Source organism: Rhamphochromis longiceps, linkage group LG1, assembly GCF_057381845.1.
Source record: "Rhamphochromis longiceps isolate RC_006_pf linkage group LG1, R_longiceps_female_GT1.1, whole genome shotgun sequence".
Lineage (NCBI taxonomy): Eukaryota > Metazoa > Chordata > Actinopteri > Cichliformes > Cichlidae > Rhamphochromis > Rhamphochromis longiceps.
The window spans coordinates 31,805,981-31,829,771 of NC_140557.1; the positions used below are offsets into that span (position 1 = coordinate 31,805,981).

The 23,791-nt window shown below is 42.0% G+C and overlaps 1 protein-coding gene across 1 annotated transcript in view; it reads left to right on the plus strand.

The window, feature by feature from the left end:
- Nucleotides 1-269: 269 nt before the first annotated feature.
- Nucleotides 270-23,791, plus strand: part of tspan4a (tetraspanin 4a) — a 201,212-nt gene continuing 177,690 nt past the window's right edge. Inside the window, exon 1 of the mRNA XM_085407106.1 lies at nt 270-377. The gene's annotated coding sequence lies outside the window, so the exon portion shown is untranslated. The remainder of the gene's footprint in view (nt 378-23,791) is intronic.

Sequence of the window (23,791 nt, forward strand, 5' to 3'; positions counted from 1 at the left end):
TTAAATCAAGTATTAGCTTGGAAACCATCAATATGTTTGTGCGTGGACAAAAAAATGTCTTTACTTTATGTAGTTATTTGTATTCATCGGATGCTTCTTTGAAATCACCCACTGTGTCAGACTAAATTAGCCCATAAATAACCTGTGGAAATTGTCAGGGGGCGCTCCGCTCCACAAAAGATGATTATTGATTTTCAGTGCTGTAGCGCTAGTGAACACTAGATGTCGCCATTTCGCTGCTCGGCGGCTGTCACATGTGCGTCCATGTAAAGAGGGAGAGGGAGAGAGGGCGAGACCGAGTGCGGTTAAGGGACCGATTTGAGAAGTTTTGTCATAGACTGAGTAAAGAAGAGAGACAGCCGTGAGAGAAGTGAGCGGTAAGTCACTTTTCTTGTCATAACTATTAGGCTCTTACTTCTAACTTCTCCTCTTCTCTGCTACTTTCTATGTTCCGTCGATTTTCTAGCTCCAACAGAGATGTCAGTGACCTTGTTACAGAGATTTAACGTTGATAAATATAAAGCTTTCATGGGCTGAGGTTGTCTACTTAGAGGTGATAACCGTATCCTGGTGCCGTTTATCTTGTGCGAATTGTTTAATGAACGTTGCACTCCGTTTACTTAAAGGTGGGATTAGATTAATCATACTTGAGCTCACTCATCACCAATAAGGGAAAAAAAAAACCTCTTTCTAACACTGGCCTGTCTGTTTTTAATACTTGTGAGCCACTGTCCATACTAGCTGTCCTGTATGTTGTGACTGTGGATATCTGGGGATGTTTGGGGATGGAGCTCTCTGATTGGCAGAGAAAGGGTTTCCTGGGTCTCGATGAAAGAGACAAAAATAAACTTGTGGAGAAGAACAACATTTCGAAATACCAACCATTCCTGAAGCTATCCCCTCCCATTAGTTTTCCTTTTTTTCTCCATGTGGGGTTAGAGGAACTTAATGCCTCGCTAACTTCTCAAAGTTGTGGCTGGTCTGGCAAAGTGCAGAGGAATTCTCTGCCATACAATACAACCCTTATGTTAGGTTAGCAGAGGTCTTAAATCCTCCCATATGAAGCTGCCCCAGTATTCATGTGGCACATTAAACATTAATCTCAACTGAGATTGAGTTAAATTGCTTCTGGAAATCTGGTCTAAAACAGGAGATAATCTTTTACCTCTGGGCCCATCTTGTGTTATTCTTACTGTTGGAAAAAAAACATATTTACCATATTTACATGTGTGCCAAAAAGTCACACATGTAAATAAACATTATTATAGAGTGAGAAAACCAGTTGTATGCGCACAAACAGATGCCACACTGTTGTTGTGACCACAACCCAATGCAGCTATAGGACTTTTAAATAGGAAAAATCTGTGCTAGAAAAAACTCCCACTCTTTATAGAGCTGCTGTGCTAAACAAACAGGGATCTGAAGGTCATTTTCTTCCTTTTGGAGTTGCTAGTTAGTGTTACGCAGACCTTTAAACTACTGCCCACATCTTTAAAAAAAAAAAAAAACAGATTAAACACTGTAATATGCACCCATGCAGCTGCCAGTTATTCCAGTAGGTGCACCTCTGTAAACAGCAATGTTACCTTTACGAAGGCTATCATATTCAAAATGAATTGACCAAAGTGTTCATGCATACTGTGCGCATGCTCGGAGGCTGCAGTTTGTTGACATTGACTGGCTTTTCAGTTATTTCTCCTGATATAACTGACAACTGATATAAATGTCAAGGATGGAATATTAGAAACACAAAATGCAGCATAATGCTATTCAAAAGCAGCACAAGCTGACCTAAAGCATGGCTGTATCTGCCATGGTCAAGCTTTCTGTGAGCTCACGATTTTTTTCCTTTGGGTTTAGAGATATGATTTATGTTCTAGCTCTATATCTCATCCTTTCAGTAGAATATTATTTCCTCATGACTGAGTTTCCCTTTTTTTCCAGTCTGTGGAAACATTAGGGTATGTGATATTTAGTTTTCATTTTTTGTACTACCTCTGTCTCAATAGTATCTTCTATGTTCTGTTTGGCTTCTTCTTGTTTCGTCAGTCAGATTCTGTTCAGCTGTGCTCCCTGGTGTTTCCCACCCCCTTAATTACTTGGTGTGTCATATTGTCTGAGTCTCCCTCTGTTCTTTGTTGTGTTCAGTTTCCTTCTTATAGTCTAGTTCCTGGTTTTTCCTCACCTGAGTTATTTTCGTATGTTGTGTTTTGTTAATGTAAGTTTAGCACTAGTGACGGTGTGATGAAGCCCCGTGAATGTGCTGAATCTTTCCAGCCAATTCCTTCGCCAAAACACAGATCACACGAAGCCTTGTTCAACAGCTTCATTTTCGAGTCCTGCATTTTGGTCCTACTCTGCTGCCACATAGCCGTCCCTGACAATATTGTGAAGAACCTAATGTGATGCTTTTGTCCTGTCCTCTTCTGATAATCATTCCATCACCTAACTTAAATCCAAAATGCAAACACTGCACTCACTACCCACTTAATTAGATACTTGTTTCCAGTACCAGGTTGACACTCTCCTGTACACATCTCAAAGGTCTATTGGACTGAAATCTGGTGACTGCGGAGGCCATTTGACTACAGTGAATTCATTTTCATGTTCATGAAACCAGTTTGAGATGATTTGAGCTTTGACATATCCTGCTGGAAGCAGCTATCCATGATGGTACACTGTGGTCATAAAGGGATGGAGATGGTCAGCAATAGTGCTTAGATAAGCTGTGGCGTTTAAACGATGCTCAGTTGGTACTAAACGACTTAAAGTGTGCCAATACATTGTTCCCCACATCATTACACAACCACCAGCCTAAACAGTTGATACAAAGCAGGATAGATCCATGCTCTTACATGGTTTATGCCAAATTCTGACCCTACCATCTGAATGCTGTAGATGTTGAGATGCAACTTCTGTGAGCTTGTTTGAATTGTAGCTTCTGTCGCAGCTCACTGGATATTTTCTCTTTTTCCGATCATTCACTCTACAGAGATTGTGTGAGAAAATCTAAGAAGGTATGTCGTTTATGAAACAATCAGATGAGCCCACCTGGCATGAACAATCGTACCACCTTTTCACCACCTTTCTTCCTCATTCTGACGCTTGATTTAGACCAGGGGTCTCGAACTCCAGGCCTCGAGGGCCGGTGTCCTGCAGATTTTAGATCTCACCCTGGGTCAACACACCTGATTCAAATGATTAGTTCATTACCAGGCCTCTGGAGAACTTCAAGACATGTTGAGGAGGTAATTTAGCCATTTAAATCAGCTCTGTTGGATCAAGGACACATCTAAAACCTGCAGGACACCGGCCCTCGAGGCCTGGAGTTCGAGACCCCTGATTTAGACCTTCATAGGTCATCTTGACCATGTCAAGATGCCTAAATGACTGAGTTGCTGCCATGTGATTGGCTGATTAGGTGTTTGCTTCAATGAGCAGTCGAACTGGAGTACGTAACAAAGTGGCCAGTGAGGGTGCGTTTTTTTTTCAGTGTTAATGAAAAATAATGAGTATAATATGAATCACATCAGGCTGATTGCCAAAATGCATAATTCAAGTTTGTAAATGTGGTAACAAAAACAAGAGATAAGACAAACTTTAGAACAAACATACACATATTAAACAGAACCTCAGTAAATTACACTGAGCAATCAGTAAATCTATCGGCATGTTTTGGGCACTTTTTCCCTTTTAGAAAAAAGGGAAAAAAAAGTTATGCTTACATTCTTTATGCAGCCGACTGCTGCTCATGGAATCTCCTGCTTTTACCCATCTCACAGTGACAGTCAGTCAGACTACCATAACATATTCCAGGATGTGCACACGGTTAAACGAAGGAAGCAGCTTCCTTTCCCCAATGTGTCCTCACACATTCCATCAGCTCCAGCATGGCTAAACTGATGAACTGATGGCTCTGGACAGTTGGCAGCTGCCACCCCACTGTTTACGTTTAGCCTGCAAAAAGTGTCCAAGACCAAAGCTGCTCTCTCCATTTAGAATTTTCAATCTGACATTTCTCGCTGTCTGCATTTCCCTCACTGCTTTACGGCGCACATGGCACCTAGCTCCGACTGGAGCTGTGAAAATGTGTTTGGGAGAGGAGGTGCTGAGCACTTTCTTTAATAGTCACAGTTGGTGATGTTTGCCCAACTCTAGCTCTGTGATCGACTTGTGGGCTTAGGTGTGGCTGCTCCCTGGATAATTGCCCTGAACACTGGCTGTACTGAAGGTGTATGTAACAAGGCTGCATTGTACTGCCGCCTGCAGCTCTGTGTGTGTGTGCTTGTATGCGCTGCTCTGTTCTAAATTCACTCTACCAATTTTCCCTCAGTTTTATGTTCCTTCACTACAGCTTTTCTTTTCTTTTTTCCCAGATTTCAGCTGGTGCAGCTTTGTTCCCCTAGTATATTTTATTCCTGCAGTTTTCAGCTCTATGTTCTTATAGCACACTTTTCTCCAGCCCCGCAAAAAGAAAAAAGAGCCAAGAAGCAAAGCACTAAATACTCAGTATTATGCTGAATACAGGTAACGTGCAAGGTGTTTCTTGAGTGTCTGATTATAATCTTTCTCCTGCAAGGAAACAAGATGTTGCTTGATATCAGAAGAAAAAATGGGACGTCTTGGGTAAATCAAGGTGAAGGATAGCAAAACTATGTTTCAAAAATAAAGGGAAAAGGTTATTATTCAGTGGCAGGACGGTGGCACGGTGGTTAGCACTGTTGCCGCACAGCAAGAAGGTCCTGAGTTCAATTCCACCATCAGGCCGGGATCTTTCTGTGTGGAGTTTGCATGTTCTCCCTGTGTTTGCGTGGGTTCCCTCCGGGTACTCCGGCTTCCTCCCACCGTCCAAAGACATGCAGTTTGTGGGGATAGGTTAATTGGATAATCCAAATTACCACTAGGTGTGAATGTGAGTGCGAATGGTTGTCTGTCCCTATGTGTTGGCCCTGCGACAGACTGGCGACCTGTCCAGGGTGTACCCCGCCTCTCACCCTATGACAGCTGGGATAGGCTCCAGCGCCCCCCGCGACTCTGAAAAGGATAAGCGGAAGCGAATGGATGGATGGATGGAGGTTATTATTCAGAATAATGAACACTAATAGTAAGCAACACTGCAGACTATTGAGTTATATCAGAGCAAATTATAAATTGCTATGATACAGCCAGTATAAACTCATTATCGGGCCAAACAGGCACACTACTAGATAAGATACAGAGACATTAAACTTTAATGGCCCTGATGGGTGTAACTAAGTAAAGGCAGCAGAGGGTATTTAAAAATACTTTTACATTTGACCTTTTGGGTTGTGGTAAATACACAAATTCTTTACCTTTTTAAAAAGTATATAAACCATGTATATTTCCATGATGTATTCTGGCCACTCAAAATGCATTTCAGTGAAATAATAATAATGGATTGGATTTATATAGCGCTTTTCAAGGCACCCAAAGTGCTTTACAATGCCACTATTCATTCACTCTCACATTCACACACTGGTGGAGGCAGCTACAGTTGTAGCCACAGCTGCCCTGGGGCAGACTGACAGAAGCGAGGCTGCCATATCGCGCCATCGCATTTAAATATTAAACCTAAAAGTAACATTATGACAAAACCTAGCCGGTGCTTTCATTCTTGGTTACCTTCACTGGTTTCCAGTGAAATTCAGAATTTATTTTAAAGTGTTATTAATAAAATATAAAGGCCAACATACTGAGACCTCAAACCAGCAGTTGGCCTCTCGGATCATCTGATCAGGGTCTTTTAACTGTTCCACGCTCTTTATTGTAAATCCGGAGGAAGCCACGAGGTTGCAGCTTTTAAACTTGCGAACAGCCTTCCTAAGCCAGGACGCCTGAATCAGTGGTTTCTAATCTGTGTTGACGTGAGTATGTAGGAATGAATGTGAGGCCGTGTGCTTGACTGTGTGTCTGTATGTTGGAACCAAGCAGACGAGGTTTTTGGTAGAATCAATCTGTCTGTAACCACGATAGCTTTAAAGGTTTTTATTGAATTTTGATAAAACTCTGTAGAGGTGTAGATTCGTGTCAAGTCTGGTGTTTATTTTCAACATATTAAAAGTATGGCATAAAGTGCATTTGACCTCCGAACTCATGTTTGCATTTCACATCTGCCTTTCTTTGAAGTTGACCCAAATGTGTTAACTTTTACTGCACCACAAACTTCTTAAAGTAAAAAAAACCCCAAAATAAATATATGGAAAATACAGTAATGTCCCTTAAAAGTAAATAAGTCCCAGAGAGTGAGCTGCCCTGGCAGCGGGCTGCGCTCTCTGAGTGTTTCTCGTCTTTAAAATGTGGCTTTATCCAAACTTTGAAGCACTTTGTAGCTGTGTGTTTTAAAATGTTTAACCCTCTCAAGGCAGGCGTTGCCAATTTGCAACAGTTAAAAACTAACAACCTGATTGTCCCACATAGATATTTTATGAGGTTTTTTTACTCAGAAGTACCACTGCAGGACTTGGTTGTGCATTAGCAACAAAAAGTTTAATTTAAGCCTGAGAGGGTTAAACAGATCGTGAAATGGGGAGGGTGTGCCTTCCTATATGATGTGAGGCGAGTGAGCCATGTGATGTGCAGCACTTTAGCTCACAGGCTTTGCTCTGACTTGCATTTATATTATTGCAAGATAAAAAAAACAGCACCTATTGTACGTAATGCTTACAGTCCTGGCATGGTGCTGAATTTGTAACCTATCGGTATTACTCCTTGTGTCATTTGTTAAAAGTGTGTCGAACAGCAGCCAATATGTGCCACTCTTGTTCATGTTTGTGGTGTTGTTGGTTCTTTAACTTTGTTACTTTCTGTGGAGAAGACAAAAGTCATAATAAAGCTACACAAACCAGCAGTAAGCCTAGAGGTAAACAAAGTGTTGAAAGTGCTTGAAGCTACTTCTGCTACTTTTGTCCTTCCTGTGTGCTTTCATTTTTTGTGTTATTGATGTTGTGATATGGAGTTGTTGGATGGAGGACTGTATGTCTCAGAGATGATTGAAAATCTCCTCTGTAATAGATACTGGGCCATGAGTCTGGATTTATAAGTGAAAAATGGATGTCATCAATAAACCAGTAGGCTCTTATTTATTTATTTATTTTTTTACTTTAACTGAATGTTAAATATAAGAGCATTGTGTAAAAGGTCCACATCACACAGTGTATATAAACTTTTCTTAAAGCAGCAGCTCGTTTTGCAAGAGAAGTTATCTATATGATAACTAAAAAACTAGTAAGCAGCTCTTAGGTCAGATTAGCATGAAATCAGGGAACATAAGGCAGACTTAGGCAGTTCCCAAAGGAAACAATGTCCACCAGCATACCTAAGCACTTTCATTTACATTATCTGTACAACAACAGAAGTATTACAAGTGGTGGGACTGCTGCTGGATGGATTGAATTTGTTTAAGTTTGCTGTCAACAATAAGAAAAGGAAATTGAGGCAGAGTGTGTTTGACAGCCATTGTCACCAATGACAATAATTTTCAGTTAACAGCTCACACTCGACATCCCACTTGGTAGTTGTTTTATTTTTTCCCTGCCTGTCCTCTCCGGCTGTGAGGCACCAGCATGGCCTCTTACATTCTGAAGGGTCTATTTTGTCTGTTCCTCCTTATTGAGAGCTCTACTGAGATGTTAGCGCTGAGTGAAAACCACAAACCATAACTCACTTTTTCAGTGCTGCTAACTCCCGGTCTCACGCCCAGTTTAACACAGAAAAAATACAAGGCTGTTTTCTTTCCCCCACGCTGCTTTTCTTGATGTTATCTCCTTTCCGCACACCTTTCATCTCCCTCTGTCCACCGTAATTTACTCCATTTACCCCGACATGCCCAGCCATACATTCTATTTTTCTGTTTAAATGGCTTGCCTTTCCTTTTACAGGATAAAAATAGCAGCAAGAATTTACGCTCTGTATATAGCTGAATCTTTTTAGCATTCTTGGTGGTGCAACTGTAGACTAATCTTTACATAGGGTGTAATTTTCAATTCTTCAACATGTAGACATCCTTCATGCTCCCATGTCCTTATTCAAAGATTCTCGCAAAGCTTTCTCTCCACCAGCTCTGTTTCCTAATATGAATTGAGCAAAGGTCTCGGTAAGAGCATGCCTCTCATTTACATTAATTTCTGGCAGCCACTCGTGGTTGCTGATCTTAATACGTTTAGTCTAACTTTGTTGAAGTTGGCTCCCCAGACGTGGATCATTCTATAGCTTCAGAGTGAAAATCAATTTTCATGACTTTAAAATAGAGATTATCTGTCTTCTAAAAGTAGAAGTAAAATGCCTTCAGAAAGTTTTCAGACCCCATGACATCCTGCAGCGCGCCAGACTGAATACAAAGGAAGTGGAATTTGTTGTTGACATTCGACACAGAGGAGGTTATAATGAAAAACTGAACACAGCTTTAATTTTGTGCCTCCCCTAGTTTTTTTTTAAACATTTAACACAAATTGTGGTTTATAAATTATAGCATCAACTCTTCTTAGATGCCCTTGTTTACTTGTCACATCTGGGTTTTTTTTTCTTTTTACCAGTTCAAAACGCGACGTTTCTTTAAAGCTCAATAGGGAGCCTGTGTGAACAGCTATCTTCAAGGCACTACAGACTTTGATAGGGATTCATTCAAGTGTGTGTGTGTCTGCGTTTTTTGTCAGCCACTCAAGCACTTAGACATTCTCATGCTGAAGCTTCTCTACTTTGCTTTACGACTGGTTCCCATGCACTTTTCAAGAGCAGAGCTGAAGCCTATTACAGTTTTATCAGTTACCAGCATAAAAGTTTGCTGTTGTCAAACACACTATGTGTTGATCTGATGAAGGTATATGAAAAATAAAGAAGCTGCTAATGTGAAATGTTAAAAAAGCTTTATTATTGGTCCGACAAATTATTAACCACTCACTTTTGTTTGGTCTTATGATTGGCGAAGTAATCAGGTGCTTGGTGATTAAATATTGTTTTGTGTACAGGCACTGTACATAAGCAAAAATACCATTTTACCTTTAAAGCAGCTTCATTACATTTGATTACTCTGCAGTGGTGACAACCATTAGAGGTATTTTCTGTCCGTCCAGCAAACTGTCTCATTCTTGTACTTGCCATGGTTTTGGATGCCTGAAGGGAATTTCATTACATCTGGCATGCTTGTCTACTTAGAGACACTGTGACCTCTCAAAAATGAGTTTTTGGGCATAATTCAAGAATTCATACGACAAAATTTCACAGGCTTGTCTAACAGAATAAAATGATGAAATAATGACATTTTATAGGCAAAGGGTGGTGATGTAGTAATTTCCGGCTAAAACCCTCTTCTGGAGGTTATTTTATCCCACAACTCAGGAACAGAAAGGGGAGGTTTTTGACCTCATTTCAGGCTTTGTCTGATGCTGTCTTAGCAATGAGTAACCGTGATAACTAATAACCCAACTTTCTTGGAATTTGAGAGATTGTTTTAGTCTTTTTGCTGCTAATTTTGCTGACAACAAAAATTACAAACTGTGTGTTGTCATAACCCAGCCGAGCAGATGTGGACACCCAACTTTGTGAAGAGGTGATGTAGGGGTTTCAAACTGGTACCATAGGAGTATCTAGTAAAAACTTCAGATGAGTTTGAATGAGTTTTTCAAACACTTATCCAAGTTAGGGTTGCAGCAGTCATATAGTCATATGGGGCCTTTTTCATAACTGTGACTATGTGCAATATAGTAATACAAAGTCTACAAAGAATGATCATTAAGTTCTACATGTTCCCTCACCTCTTTAGAGCATTTTTGCTATTATTGTCCAGCACCCAAATGTCCAATTTTTGGTTCACTCTCTTCTCTCTCATTGGCTTTCTTTCCAGGTAACTGTTTTCCAGTTGCTCTCAAATGAATAGCTTGTAAATAGAGATGGGCATCATAATGACAACTAGGGCTGGGTCGTCACTGATTTCTAGAATTGATTCGATTCCGATTCACAAGGTCCTGAATCGATTTGATCCACGATTCGATTTGATTCAATTTGATTTGAATCTGGGAAACTTTGCCTCAGACAGTCAGAAATATTATAATTCAGATCAGTACATTTACATATTTTTGTATCTATAAAAAGGAAGCTGACACTTTCCAGACTTTATCCAAGGTGTGAGCATCACAGCAGATGCCTTTGTGTCAAAGTAGCTGAAGATAAAACACAGAAAAACATAAAGGTGATTTTCCTGGCCTGGGATTTTATAAAAATATTCTGCAGTACATCAAAAACGAAAGAAAACCATTAATCAACATATGAACATTACCTCTGAAGTTACAGCGGTTTTATTAGAGACACAGCTAAGCGTTTTGCATTTTGAATAATTTAAAAAAGTCTAAATTTGTTCAGAAGCCTATTGAACAGCAGAAATTAGGTTTTCTTTTCGGAAGTAAGTAAAAGGAAAAAAAAAAAAACATTGGCCGACAGCGCTGTAAACAACGGTAGACTTGTGCGTAACAAGCAAGCGAATAATGCAGAAAACAGATTTTTAGACGGGAAACTGTTCGTGAAGTACAGAGAGAGAGAGAGAGAGAGAGAGCTGTGCATGAAGTGTGATTTTTATTGTGGTGGAAGCAAAACAGCAAAAGTCAGAGTGAATCCATGACGATGTTTATGTGAAGCTTAGTTTGGATCTTCTTTTGCTGCTGGTTCGGTCAATATTGTTTGGAGAGAGATAAAACTACAGCTTTAGAATCAGTACATAAAGGGCGTAAACACAAAGCGCAGACCCGCCGAAACATCAGAATCAGCGAGCTGTCGGCTTTCAGCCCCGACCGTTTCCGTGCCGTCGGGTGAGCAAGACGACATCTCACTGATTCTGATCTGCGGGTCGTGCTTTGTGTTTACGTCTTTGTGCAGAATCCGCGTTTCTGCTCTCATTTACTGTTTTAAATGTTTGGTGGTTGTCAAAATTTTGTGACGTTTCACCTGTGATTCTGGAATTTTGGGCAAAATACATTTATATAAAAAAATCGATTCAGGATTTTAATGAATCGATATCACGTTATCCAAGCCAGAATCGATTTTAATCGATGAATCGATTATTAAAACCCACCCCTAATGACAACGCCCCTAAATGACCCCAAAACATGTCGGAAAATGTGGATTATATCGCTATCATTTTCAGTAGTGATTGGGAGCCTTTACGACACAAACGGCAGGCAGGCATAGTTAGGGAAGTAATTATAGTGCAGCATTGTATTAGAAGGTAAAGTATTTTCAACAGAGATTAAGTATAGAACGTATTTAATTTTGCAAATGAATCAAAATTTTAATTTGTATTGTTTTTTAATAGTACAGTATTAGATGATGGTTCTTGACAATAAAAAAAATGAAACAAGGAGAAATGAAATTGAGTAGGCATTAACAATAAAAAAGTCAGTTTTAAAATTACAGATATATTGTATGTACACAATGTTAAAAATATATACAATAAGATGTATAAAAATAGAACAGTTGACTGAAAAATGATAAATATAACAAAAGAAGTATTCAAGCCAAATTTACAACCACCTTCAGCTCCAGTATGAGGAGGACTTAATGTTAGACTCAATGACTGCAAAGTGAACAGGCCTGTGATGGCAAAACGAGCTTAAATCATCACCCCTCCCCTACCGTGCTTCAAAGCTGGTATGAGGCGTTTGTGCTGATGTGCTGTGTTTTGGTTTCAAATAAGGCAGATCAACAAAATAATCACAAAAATGGCATTTTTTAACTAGAGTTTTCTAAATCAGTGTCATGCTCATGTTTCTCATCCATGCATCCATCCATCGACCTCCACTTATCCTGATCAGGGTCGTGGGGGGCACTGGAGCCTATCCCAGCTACCATAGGGCAACAGGTGGAAAAGCCCTGGACAGGCGCCGGCCTCATACAGGGTTAACAAAGAGAGACAGACAATCATTCACACTCAAACCTCACATCAATGTCTATGGGCAATTTAGAATCCACAATTAACCGAACACCACTAACTGTATATTTTTGGACTCTGGGAGGAAGTCGGAATACCTGGAAGAAACTCAGACAAACACGTGGAGGACATGCAAACTTAGATCATGGAGTCGAACTCAGGTCTTGCTGTGGTGCACTATGATGCAACAGTGCTAATCACAGCGCTGCCCTCATGCAAGTAAAATTCAGTAAATTATTGACAGTCTTTTATCTTTAATGAAATTTGAGGAGCTTTTAGGTCTTTTTGAGGCCCTTATGAAGGACATGGATATATGTGAGTTATTTGCACATTCTTTTAAGCTTTGATTTATGTTGTGGACACAGGGATGATGTTACATTTATTTTATAAAGTTTACCTTGATTATTGCGTTAATACTGTCATGGTCCTGAGTCTGAGGACTCAGTGTTTTGTGTTTCCTTATGCTTTTGTTCATTCCGAGTATGTATTCTGTTGTGATTTTGCCATTTGTTAGGTTTCTGTTCTTTGCCTGCCTGCTCCCACTTCTCTGTGTTCCCTCTGTCTGTCCATGGTGTTATTGTGTCTGCTCATGAGTCTGCCTGTCAAGTTCAGTGTCCTGTCTGGTTCTCTGTGTCTGTTAGTTTCCTGTTTTATTCTGAAAGTTCATGTCTCATGTCAGTGTGTTCAGTTTTACCGCTCCCCTGTCTCGTTAGCCTAATTGCTCCCAGCTGTGTCTCCCTCCTGTGGCCCATTCCCTGATTACTCCCCGTGTATTTAAGCCCTGTGTTTTCCTGTGCTCTCTGTCGCGTTGTCTGTTTAATTCCATGCCAGTCTGCATTATTCTATGTTACTCGGTACTCATTCTGCGTCTCTCTGCTATCTCTCTTTGTGCATTTTACTCCTCCTCCCGTGCGTGTTTGGTTTAAGTTTTGTTTGTTAGTTTTCCCAGTTTAGGTTTGTTTACTCCCCGCTCTGCTCTTCCTGTTTTGTCACCTTCTCACCGCTGTAAATAAACACTCACTCGCTTGGATGTCGCTTGTGTCTTTTTTTTTAAAGAAGTGTCATATTGAGAATGCTGACTAACTGAATATCTTGTTTTCATGCTGTTTTTGGATGATTTGCGTAATTATATCCCCAATCAGCTCACAGTGGCTAATGTCACACACCATTAGCCTCATTCAGCAATAATTTTCCCTGCACTGTAATTAACCCTCATGTAGGGACCTTTGTTGTCTTGATTATGGCGTTCTTTGTAAACGCCGCTGCATCCTGGTCAAGCCCGCCCACACACAGCTCACACATATCCATGCTTTGTTTATCATCTTACAGACATAAATAGGTTACTGAGCTATCCTGCTGGCCGCAGGGACTATGCGTACACTTAGGGCCCCCTGCCAAGAGCATTTGTTTGCATCTCTTTATGTAGGTTATCAATAAAAATATTACAAACGCATGCAAAATGACCTCCGAAAGATGAAAAGATGACCAAGAAAAGACACAGAGTGGCTATAAAAAGATGAAGAAACAACTACAAGGACATGCAAAATGTCTACATACAAGTGCAAAACAAACTCAACGGCCGAACAACACTTTGTCTAGTAAACAATGCCAACAACCATAAGGCATTTAAAATGACCACAAAAGGACACAAAATGACTACAAAGCAATGTCTCTTGTCATGTGTGTGTGAGCAGAGCGAACACTGTTCAGTAATATTTCCATGCGGATGCAAGCGTGCTATTGTTTTTGTTGCTTTCGTGAGACAAAAGGACCTCAAATGTTTCCTTTAAAAAAAAAAAAAAACTTTAGAGCAGAGGAAGACGCACGCACACAATAAAAAGCGACAACGGACAAAATGCCTCAGTTTGCTCTTATTTGTTGTGTTCCTATCTGGGTCTGTAATATAATTAACATTCACAGTCTAACGCTCCTCAGTTCACAGTGACTTTTTCTCATTGAGAAGTTCACAAGGTACTCCTTTACTGCCACAGCCTGCGGATTAGTTACCATGGAAACAAAGCTGTAGGAAGTCAGGAGGAATACGTTACCTTATGTTTGCTTCCTCTGGTGGAGGATACTTTACAGAGAAGTTAGAAGAGTTGTGTTGACAGTGTCTCAGTAACTCTCAGTGAAGCACTGCTTTCTGACAGGAAAGCTTCAGAATATTTCTCCTCTTCTTGTCCATCCAGCTCATGCGCTACGGGGCCGGTTCAGGGTTGATTTTTATTTTGGAGATTTTACTTTTTACACCTAAATTGGCTCTTGATGAACCACAGCAAACACAGAGCCTGAAAACAACCTTTAAAGCACACTATAATAATCACAGAAGGATAATACTGGTGATTACTTCATAAATAATGAATAAAAAGGAGCTATGTGTGAACAGCTGCTTATGAAAATATGAGTTGGTGGTCCTTTCTGTTTAGGTGGGGGTGTTAACACAGGGCAGTCAGGTGCATTTAATGTGATGTAATAACTTCTTTTGCCCCCTGATAAACTGGAGCGACTAAAGTGCCAACTTGCAGTTTTTAAGTTGGCCACTGGGGGTTAAATGAGCCACCAAGTGATCGAGCAGTGCAAGGACAGAGCTCAGTTACTTGCTTGTCTTCATGCTTGGGGTGTTTAGATAGTTAATACATTTCATTCAGTCTACCTATGTTTATGAAACAGTCCAAGGACAGAAAAGAAATATCGTCATAGTATCTGTTTTCACTTTTGCCCTTACAGAAGAAAATATTCTTTATTTTCTTCTTTGAAAGAAGAAGAAAATATTCTTTATTACTAAGACTGACATGTACCAGCTTATTTCTCACCAGTGTTTTCTCACCTGCAGGTTTGGGCACCTGCAAAGAGTCACAAAATAGCTGTTGTCCCGTGACAGCTGGGATAGGCTCCAGCCCTCTGGCGACCTAAGCGGTTAAGAAAATAGATGAATCCACAACTGAAACAATATTTCAGGCTATGATTTTGACTGTAAGCAGAACTACAGACAGCAGGTTGTATAGCCAAAATGTATGTATAAGGGCTCTCATAATGATAGATTTTCTATTTTTTCGTCATTATTATCATGGCATAAATAAATAAAATTAAAGTCATTATTGGGTATCAAGTAGAGAAATGAAAACAACAACAAACGTTTTGTATACTACAAAAGGTGTGATATACAAAAAGAACAGGTAAACAGTTTAATACTAGTAGCTGTAAGGCAGCTGTGTGTTTGTGTCTGCATCTCTCTCCCGCCCCTCCATCTTTCCTTTAACTATCCATTAAGACACTCGTCTATCGTTACGTGTACAGAAGCAGGCAGACATTTCCTGCCTTGTGAGCGAGAGTGCAGGTTCATTGTGACAAGAGCAGGTGATTTATAGGGGTGACAGAGCTGCATCTGATGGGTGGACTTGGACTTGAGCTCCGTCATCTTTTTGCTGCTTCCTATGATATTGCTTCTCAAGCGGGCCAAAACAGCCCTCAGGCCAACAGGAACTGTCCCAGTGCTCCCAACAAGCAGTCTGTCACTGCATGGATCATGATGAGTCATCATATGATTAACAGAAGGGAAAAGGCAAAAAAAAAGCCAGTTATGCAAAGATTTGGCTATTTTTCAGACACGCACACACGCACACAGACCTCTACTAATGTCAGAACTGCCCCATTTTTGCGCTGGTTGACATGCACCTTAATGACCATACATTTAGCAGGTTTAAGTAACTGTTTGTCTCACATCCAGCACCAGCACTACAGCATACACTGAACTCTGCTGAACTGATATACTAGTGTTTCAGCTGCATTTTCTAAAAAAAAAAATAAAAAATAAGAACTGCTCTGAAATATCACTTAAACCGGTTGTTTTTAAGACCAGCTTTATTTAATATACATGTTATAGTAGTCACAAAAATGACCCCAATTGGGTTAGTGTTGTAAATTGCTGAGAGATGGAATGATACTGGTTGGTTTTGGTCTTTTCATTGGATTTGTAAATAATACATACAACAATATAAAATAACAATACATTTATAAAAACTAGCTACATGTGCTATACTGGATACAGCACACAGCAAATCTTACGCATTACATTTGTCAAGATACATCAAACTGAGCAACTGGGGAAAAGGATTTTAGATTTTGCTGAAGACTGCTCTTAATACACAACAAGGCCTTACTGCTAATCTCCTGTAACAAAGCTCTCACAAATTTGGTCTCTGTTAACCAGTGTTTGAAAAGAAAATCAATTTTTTGCTTGTTTAGAAGACATTTTATGTAAAAAGTGTGTGGTTTTCAAAACTTTGCTCTGCTTTCAATTTTCTCTTTGCGCTGTCTGTTGAAGGACTTATTGATATAAAATAAGAAATGTAGTACAAACAATCTGTAAGATGGATCTTTTCTTTCTTCCTTTAATTAAAGCAAGATGCCCACCTCTCTGTAGCTTGAATTCACAATAAACCACTTCAGCCTAACACAACAAATGCTCAGTTAATGACTTCATTGGTTTCAGAGGACTCCTGCACCCTTGAAGGAACACTTCAGAATACCCAGTTTAAGGTGTTCCAGAAACCACGAGCTTCTGATAAGTTGTTATTAAAGCAACTCAAAAAAGGATCAGTCTTTTTTTGTACGATTTTAAGACAAGATATGTGCCGTGTTGCTCACAAATATCTGCTACTTAGAACAAGCTACGTGACTCTAAAACACGTCTCCTCTGTACAGTGAAAACCAGGCAAAGGTCTCACTACAAAGAAAAATGTTTTCTGTCATTCCGGGGAATTCAACCTTTGCTCAATTTTGCCTTCTGCGGGCCTTTCTTGTAAAGTGTAAACTGGTGTGGCACCACACAGGCAATTTGAAATCAGGTTTTGTACCACAAGGGCTCTGCATCTCCCCCGAGTCCTGGGTTCATGGACGCATATGCTCTTGCGCTTCATGCATTAGTAAGTGCGCAAGGGTCTGCAAAGTTGGCGTGGTGCAGATTTTGTCGTCTTTACAAGCAATAGTAAAGAATGAGTAGCACTCACTGACTATAACAACAGAATTGTCATGTTTCGGCTGTGTGGCAGGCAGGAGAGGACCCAAACGCAAACTCACGGGGACAGAACTTGAACTCAAAAGCACAGCTTTAATTGCTGGAAAAATAGAACACAGGCAATACAAAACTAAATTGTGAAAGCTAATCATAAAGTATACCAGGAGACACGGGGAGAATCACACACAGCATGAGGGAGACTATGACACTGACAAAGAGAAACACAGGGCTTAAATACACAGAGGGATAACGAGGGAATGAGACACAGAAGGAGCTGGGAGTAATCAGGCTGGACGAGACAAGGGAAGCAAAACTAGAAACAAGGCCACAAAAACAAAATGTCCATCAAAAGCACAGGAGCACACGGAACAGTTCACAACTCCTCAGGGGGCCGACCCGGAGGGTGACGGTCCAGAAATCCATAGTTCACTTGATCAGGGGGCTGGCCCAGAGGCTGACGGCACAGGAGTTCATAGTCAAACAGTTCCGGGGTGCCGTCAGTGCGGACGGCAACGGCGGCGACATGGAAACGGTTCAGGGGGCCGACTGTGCGGACGGCAACGGTGTAGAAACAGTTCAGGGGGCCGACCTCGACGGCGGTGACGTCCAGCTGGTGGCCAGGAAAGTGGCCGGCGATCCCGAGGTGCCGAGGCCGGACCAGGCGTGGCAGAAGCAGAGGCCGAGGCCGGACCAGGTGACTGCGTGGGCGGAGACACGGAGGCCGCAGCTTGCGTGGATGAGGCTGGTGGTGGAGCAGCTGGTGGCTGAACAGGCCCCTCGGACCCTCCAGCGGAGACAGGAGGCTGGACGGGCCCCTCGGGCCCTCCAGCTGACGAGGCATGAGGCTGGATGGGCTCTTCTGAACCCCCAGCTGACGTGGCATGAGGCTGGACGGGCTCCTCGGGCCCTCCAGCTGACGTGGCATGAGGCTGGACGGGCTCCTCGGGCCCTCCAGCTGACGCAGTGGCAGGACCAGTAGGTGCAGAGACTACTGGCTGAACAGAAGGCTGAGAGGGTGATGGAACAAATGACTGAGCTAAACACTGGGGAGCTGGCTGAGCTGCACAGTGGGCTAAGGGCTGAGCTAATGGAAACACAGGAAAATGAACTATGGACTGGGCTGCTAACAGAGCTAATGACTGAGCTATAGACTGAAAAGCATGCAGTAGTGATGGTGGTGATGGTTGTGGACTGAACTCTGAGCCTCTGGAACACAGGGAGGACTGCTGGGCGGGGTTGCCTGAGCCTTCAGCAGAAACAAGAACTGGTGCGGGCACCTGCTGGACACTAGCCGCTCCCACCCGAGGAGTAGGTACGGGTGCGGAGACGGGCTGTATCCTGGCTGACCTCACCCTGGGGACCGGCATGGGTGCAGGGGTGGACTGGTTCACAGCCCCCCTCACCCTGGAAGCCGGGACAGGCACCGGCAACGGCTGGGCAACTGCCCTTCTCACCCGAGGAGCTGGTATGGGTGCAGAAACTGACAGAGCCTCAGCCGGCCTGGAAACCAGAGCAGGGACCAACTGGACCTCAGCCTCCCTCACCCGAGGAACTGGTATGGGTGCAGGGGTACGCTGGGCCCGAGCTGCCCTGGCAGCAGAAACACAAACAGGCAAAGGAGCAGGCTCAGAAAAACCAGTCTCAGAATTGGCAGGCTTAGGGTTAATATGCACTGGGTCGACAAAAACAGACCTAGCAAAAATGAATTTAGCATTTTTCCCACCATGTTTTTCAGTCTTTGTTTTAGCAGTCTTTGAAGTCCTTGGGTTAACGGTCTTAGAGTGAGCTGACTTGGGGATGACTGAACCAGACTTGACAAAACCTGAACTGACAGAACCTGAACTGAGTGTTTTAGACCTGGTGACATTGCTCACAGTTTTTCCTTTAACAGCATTTACAGCCTTTGGCGAGTGCTTAGTCTTTGATTTCTCCCTGTTCAGAGGGAGCAAAAGGAAAAAACTTTTCCCAGTCTATGTCATCGTCCAAAAGAGAGATTCCAACAGTGTCTGGGGTGAGTTTATTGTTCTTTTCAGTTATGGCTTCAGGTGGGATGTGTGAAAGGGAGTCATAACTCACCCCCGGGAGTTGCTCAGCAAGTGAAAAGTGACGGCGGCGTGAGCGTCGCTTCCTCTGGGGTGAGGAAGCTGACGGGGCATACAGCTGAGCCTCTGACGTGCGGGACGGCAATGCAGAGGCTGGAGCGTAAGCATCCGAAGAAAAACGGAGCACTCCCACCTGAAGCGGCCGAGGCTTGGGTGCAGGTGAAGCGGCAGGTGGGGGCTTTCGGCAGCTCCGGGGACCTCCAAAAGCCAGCCGAGTTCCGCGGAATATGTGCTCAAAATCCGGAGCGCGCCATGGCTTCCAGCGGAGCTCCTCCTCCAGCTGGGCGAGGGCTGCCTCCTGGCGCTCATACAGCTGAGAGCGGTTTGCTGGGTCCACGTAATGGTCGTAGTCTTCTGTCATGTTTCGGCTGTGTGGCAGGCAGGAGAGGACCCAAACGCAAACTCACGGGGACAGAACTTGAACTCAAAAGCACAGCTTTAATTGCTAGAAAAATAGAACACAGGCAATACAAAACTAAATTGTGAAAGCTAATCATAAAGTATACCAGGAGACACGGGGAGAATCACACACAGCATGAGGGAGACTACGACACTGACAAAGAGAAACACAGGGCTTAAATACACAGAGGGATAACGAGGGAATGAGACACAGAAGGAGAGCACAGCTGGGAGTAATCAGGCTGGACGAGACAAGGGAAGCAAAACTAGAAACACTCACATGAGACATGGACCTTCAAAGTAAAACAGGAAACACACTGACTGAACTCTAAACATGCAAACTTAACAGCAACTGAGAAGACAGACTATAGGGACCAGAAACATAGTACAAAGAGGTCACAGTAGACACAACATTGAACACAGGGAAGCCATATTACAAAGCCAAAGAACTAAACCTATGATAACCATAACTGAAATCTAGGGAAACAAGAAACAGTACAACAAAGGACTCAAAACATAATCCATAATATAAAAACACGAGATCTCTTCAAAATAAAACAGAAAACATGAGAGGCAGACATGACAACATAAGACAACAGACATGAAACACACGAAGGGCAAGGGAGACTTCACAGGGGTTGAAAACACAAGGGGGAGCTAATAAGCAAATGAACATAGGAAACCTCCATCCATCCATCCATTCGCTTCCGCTTGTCCTTTTCAGGGTCGCGGGGGGCACTGGAGCCTATCCCAGCTGTCATTGGGCGAGAGGCAGGGTACACCCTGGACAGGTCGCCAGTCTGTTGCAGGGCTAACACATAGGGACAGACAACCATTCACACTCACATTCACTCGCACATTCATACCTAGTGGCAATTTGGATTATCCAATTAACCTATCCCCACAAGTAACCTAATAAGCTTAAACATACTATAAACATCAAAATGAACTAAAACTCAAAACACTGGGTCATAAGACCCAGGATCGTGACAAGAATAAATACAACCAACACCTAACTTAACAGTTATTTGAGGCCTCTTGCCTACTCTATCAGAGGGAAATAATCAACAAGGAACCTGCTCTTGTTTACCAAACAGATTCTCTAAGTGTGTGTGTGGAAGATGTAATGTAATCCCCAGGACAGTCTACAGGCTCAGTGAAGACATAGAAACTACTATACAAAATGTACACGTGGTTACGAGTGGCTAATTGGCTAATTAGTTAAGAGTTCACCCAGACTCAGGGTACCTCTGCAACACCTTTAAATCAGAACAAACAAATGAGCACAGACAAATGATCACAGAAACAAGAAAAACACGACACATTGGCAAGCTGCTCACATGAACTCACACCTCTCTGATAAACAGCTTAGCTGTTAAAGCAGGTGGTTGATTGCAGGTGCAGGCTGAGTAAGGAAGGGGCTTGGGCACTGGCACAGTCAGGTAATGTAGCAGACAAGAGGTCAGGGGAAAAAAGGCAGCAGACAAGAAGCAGCAATGCTGGACAAGGATGGGAAGATGCTAATTTGCATTCAGCAAAGAAGGAGGGGCAAGAGGGAATGCTTATATGCAGATCCACTATTTCACTTTACCGCAGCCCATGGGAATTGTTCCCATATGTTTGATTGCCAGTACACCACTTGCTACCCTGTTTGCTAATAAGTTGTTTAAAGAATTGAGTCTGAGTTTCACAGTGCTGATGTAAAATCACAGTTAAACTGGACTGCAGTGATTCTCGAAAAATTGGTGTAGACGTGTAAAAATGCGTGAACTTTGGATTGATTCTCTTCAGAAATTCAGGCGGCTGTCTTCTCTGCAGGGAAATACCAACAACAACCCTTCCTCCATCTCACATTCATATTTTGATTCATACAGTGTTCACAGGGAGGAGGAGCTATTCACAGCTGGGTTTGTTTCCAATTTGTTTGGGTGTGTGCGTGCATGAGAGTGAATGTGCAACCCTGCAGTGAAATAAGATTTGACTCATTTTCAATAGTGAAAGCAAAAATAGAAAATCAATATGTGGCTGTCAGTGCAGATATTAAGGCTTACTGGCACAAATATATCAGTGTATGGGAAACAATGCTCTAAGGAGTGTATCAATTTTTTCCCAGCTTATTATAAAACAGTTGTGGGCCTACAGAGGGATCCCCAGCCAAAATCCAAAAGGTGAATTTTCATCAGTTCTAATTTCTCTAATTTAAAACAGACTCTTACACATTACTCAATATAACATCTTGGTTTAAATCAACTCTGACAAGTTGTGTTAAGTCAATATATTATTTATTGTTTAGAAATGTTAATTTGTGCATTTTACCGTGTCTGTTCCAAGAGCAAAAGGAGGAAGCGCTGCCTCACTTCCTGTATTTATAACACTGTGTTTGTTGATGTCACAGGAAGGGACCTGGTGAAGAGGGGGAAGAAAACTGTTGTATTTTAAAAAAGTCAAATGTAGGGTTTTGTCTGCTCTAGTTTGTTTTTGTTGCGGGTATGAAGCAGGACCAATCAGTGATTGATTGTAATATTTAGTCTTACTTATTCCATTGGAGATGATTTTGTTTGGATAGCTCTAGAGCAGGGGTGCCCAATCCCGGTCCTCGAGAGCTACCGTCCTGCAGCTTTTAGATGCATCCCTACTCCAACACAGCTGAATCAAATGAATGGCTTGTTATCAGGCCTTTGCCAAACATGATGGCATGCTGAAGAGGTAATCAAACCATTTGATTCAGCTGTGTTGGAGTAGGGATGCATCTAAAAGCTGCAGGACGGTAGCTCTCGAGGACCGGGATTGGGCACCCCTGCTCTAGAGTATTTAAACAGAAGAATTCAGTTGTTCAGGAAGTGAGGGCCAGGTCAGTGTAGCTGAGTGCACGTGACATTAATTTTGGTTGGTTTATGTTCAGTTATGGTTATTTGCACCAAGTTGACATTTTAAAATTGATTTTTGTAAATCATTTTTGCTCACAATGTTTGTAAATGAATCACCTGCTACACTCGACAGCATCTGTCTACTACGCTTCTTCCGCCACTTTGGCCAAGCGATCTCACCTGTTCTCACATGTTATATGACATTTTTTAATACCCATGACCAAATTTTAAAGGTTCGACATATGTCAAACAGGTATGTGGTAGCTGTAAGCGTATGGTCAGCTCCAAATACTCAACTATTTATGTCTTTTCTAGTTCTCTTCACCCCACTTTGGTGATTAAGAGGTTCATTGTCTAAAAGCAAAATACAAAAACAACAACAACAAAAAGATAAGTAATTACTACTTTGGCAGCATGAAAACTCCCTATGATACTTTTACTGTGAACTTTTCAGGTCTACAGTTTTGGACCTTTATTCCAGCAGCCCTACAAAACACTGCAGCTAAAAGAATAAAAAAAACCTTTGTCATCATTTTGTAGTTATTGAATTGCGGCTCTCCTGGTGGTAGTAAATGCACTTCAGCCTTGTCTTTTATAACTAAAACTTGCAAAAGGTAGCAGCACCTTGCATAACAGACAAGGGTAAACGAGTCGCTCAAATGTCCTTTGGAACATAGTGTAGTACTTTCAAACAAAAAAATGCACAAAGGTACATGATTTTAACATTTCTGGACACTACCAGCTCAGCTCCTCACAGCCTGTCAGGTTAGATAAGGCCATGTCTGGGTGCCCTCAGGACTGCAGCAAGTTTTATTGTACTCTATTTACCAGCTGTGACAGTGTGACTGGTATTGTTTCACATTGTGAGCCTGTGTGTGTGTAATTGTGGCAAAATATGGTGCTTTCTGTTGCAGCAGGAAGTTTTATTTTGGCATTTGTTCGTGTGTCTCCATGCAGTAGCATGGTGTCCGTACAGTTCACATCAAAATGAAGGTCGAGTTAGGTAACGGGTGTTAAGGGACTCTTGAGTATAGAATAAAAGTCATTGGAAGTATGGAAGTCATTGGTTCTCCTGCTATATACCCCTGCCGCACTTTTCTTTTTAATTTCTAATTACCCATCTAAAGTATCTCTATTCACATCATATATCACATATGATGGTGTCTAGTTGAAACACTAGCAAAGCAGATTATGGTCTTTCAGAATATGCGAAGCTAACTAACACACACGGCAATGCAAATACACACCTGCACAAAGATGTGGCTTGATCCAAGTTGTTTCATGTCTGCTCCGGGGACTTTATCACTGTTTATCTCTCTGGTGCTCACTGTCTCCTGGATCAAGCCGATCTGCCTACACACAGCCACCTGTCTGAACACTCTCCTGATGAGATTACTCACATTGGGATTTCCACCAAGCACTTTTTTTGTGTGCATGTGTTTTGATGTGATACTCATAATACTGAGAGAGG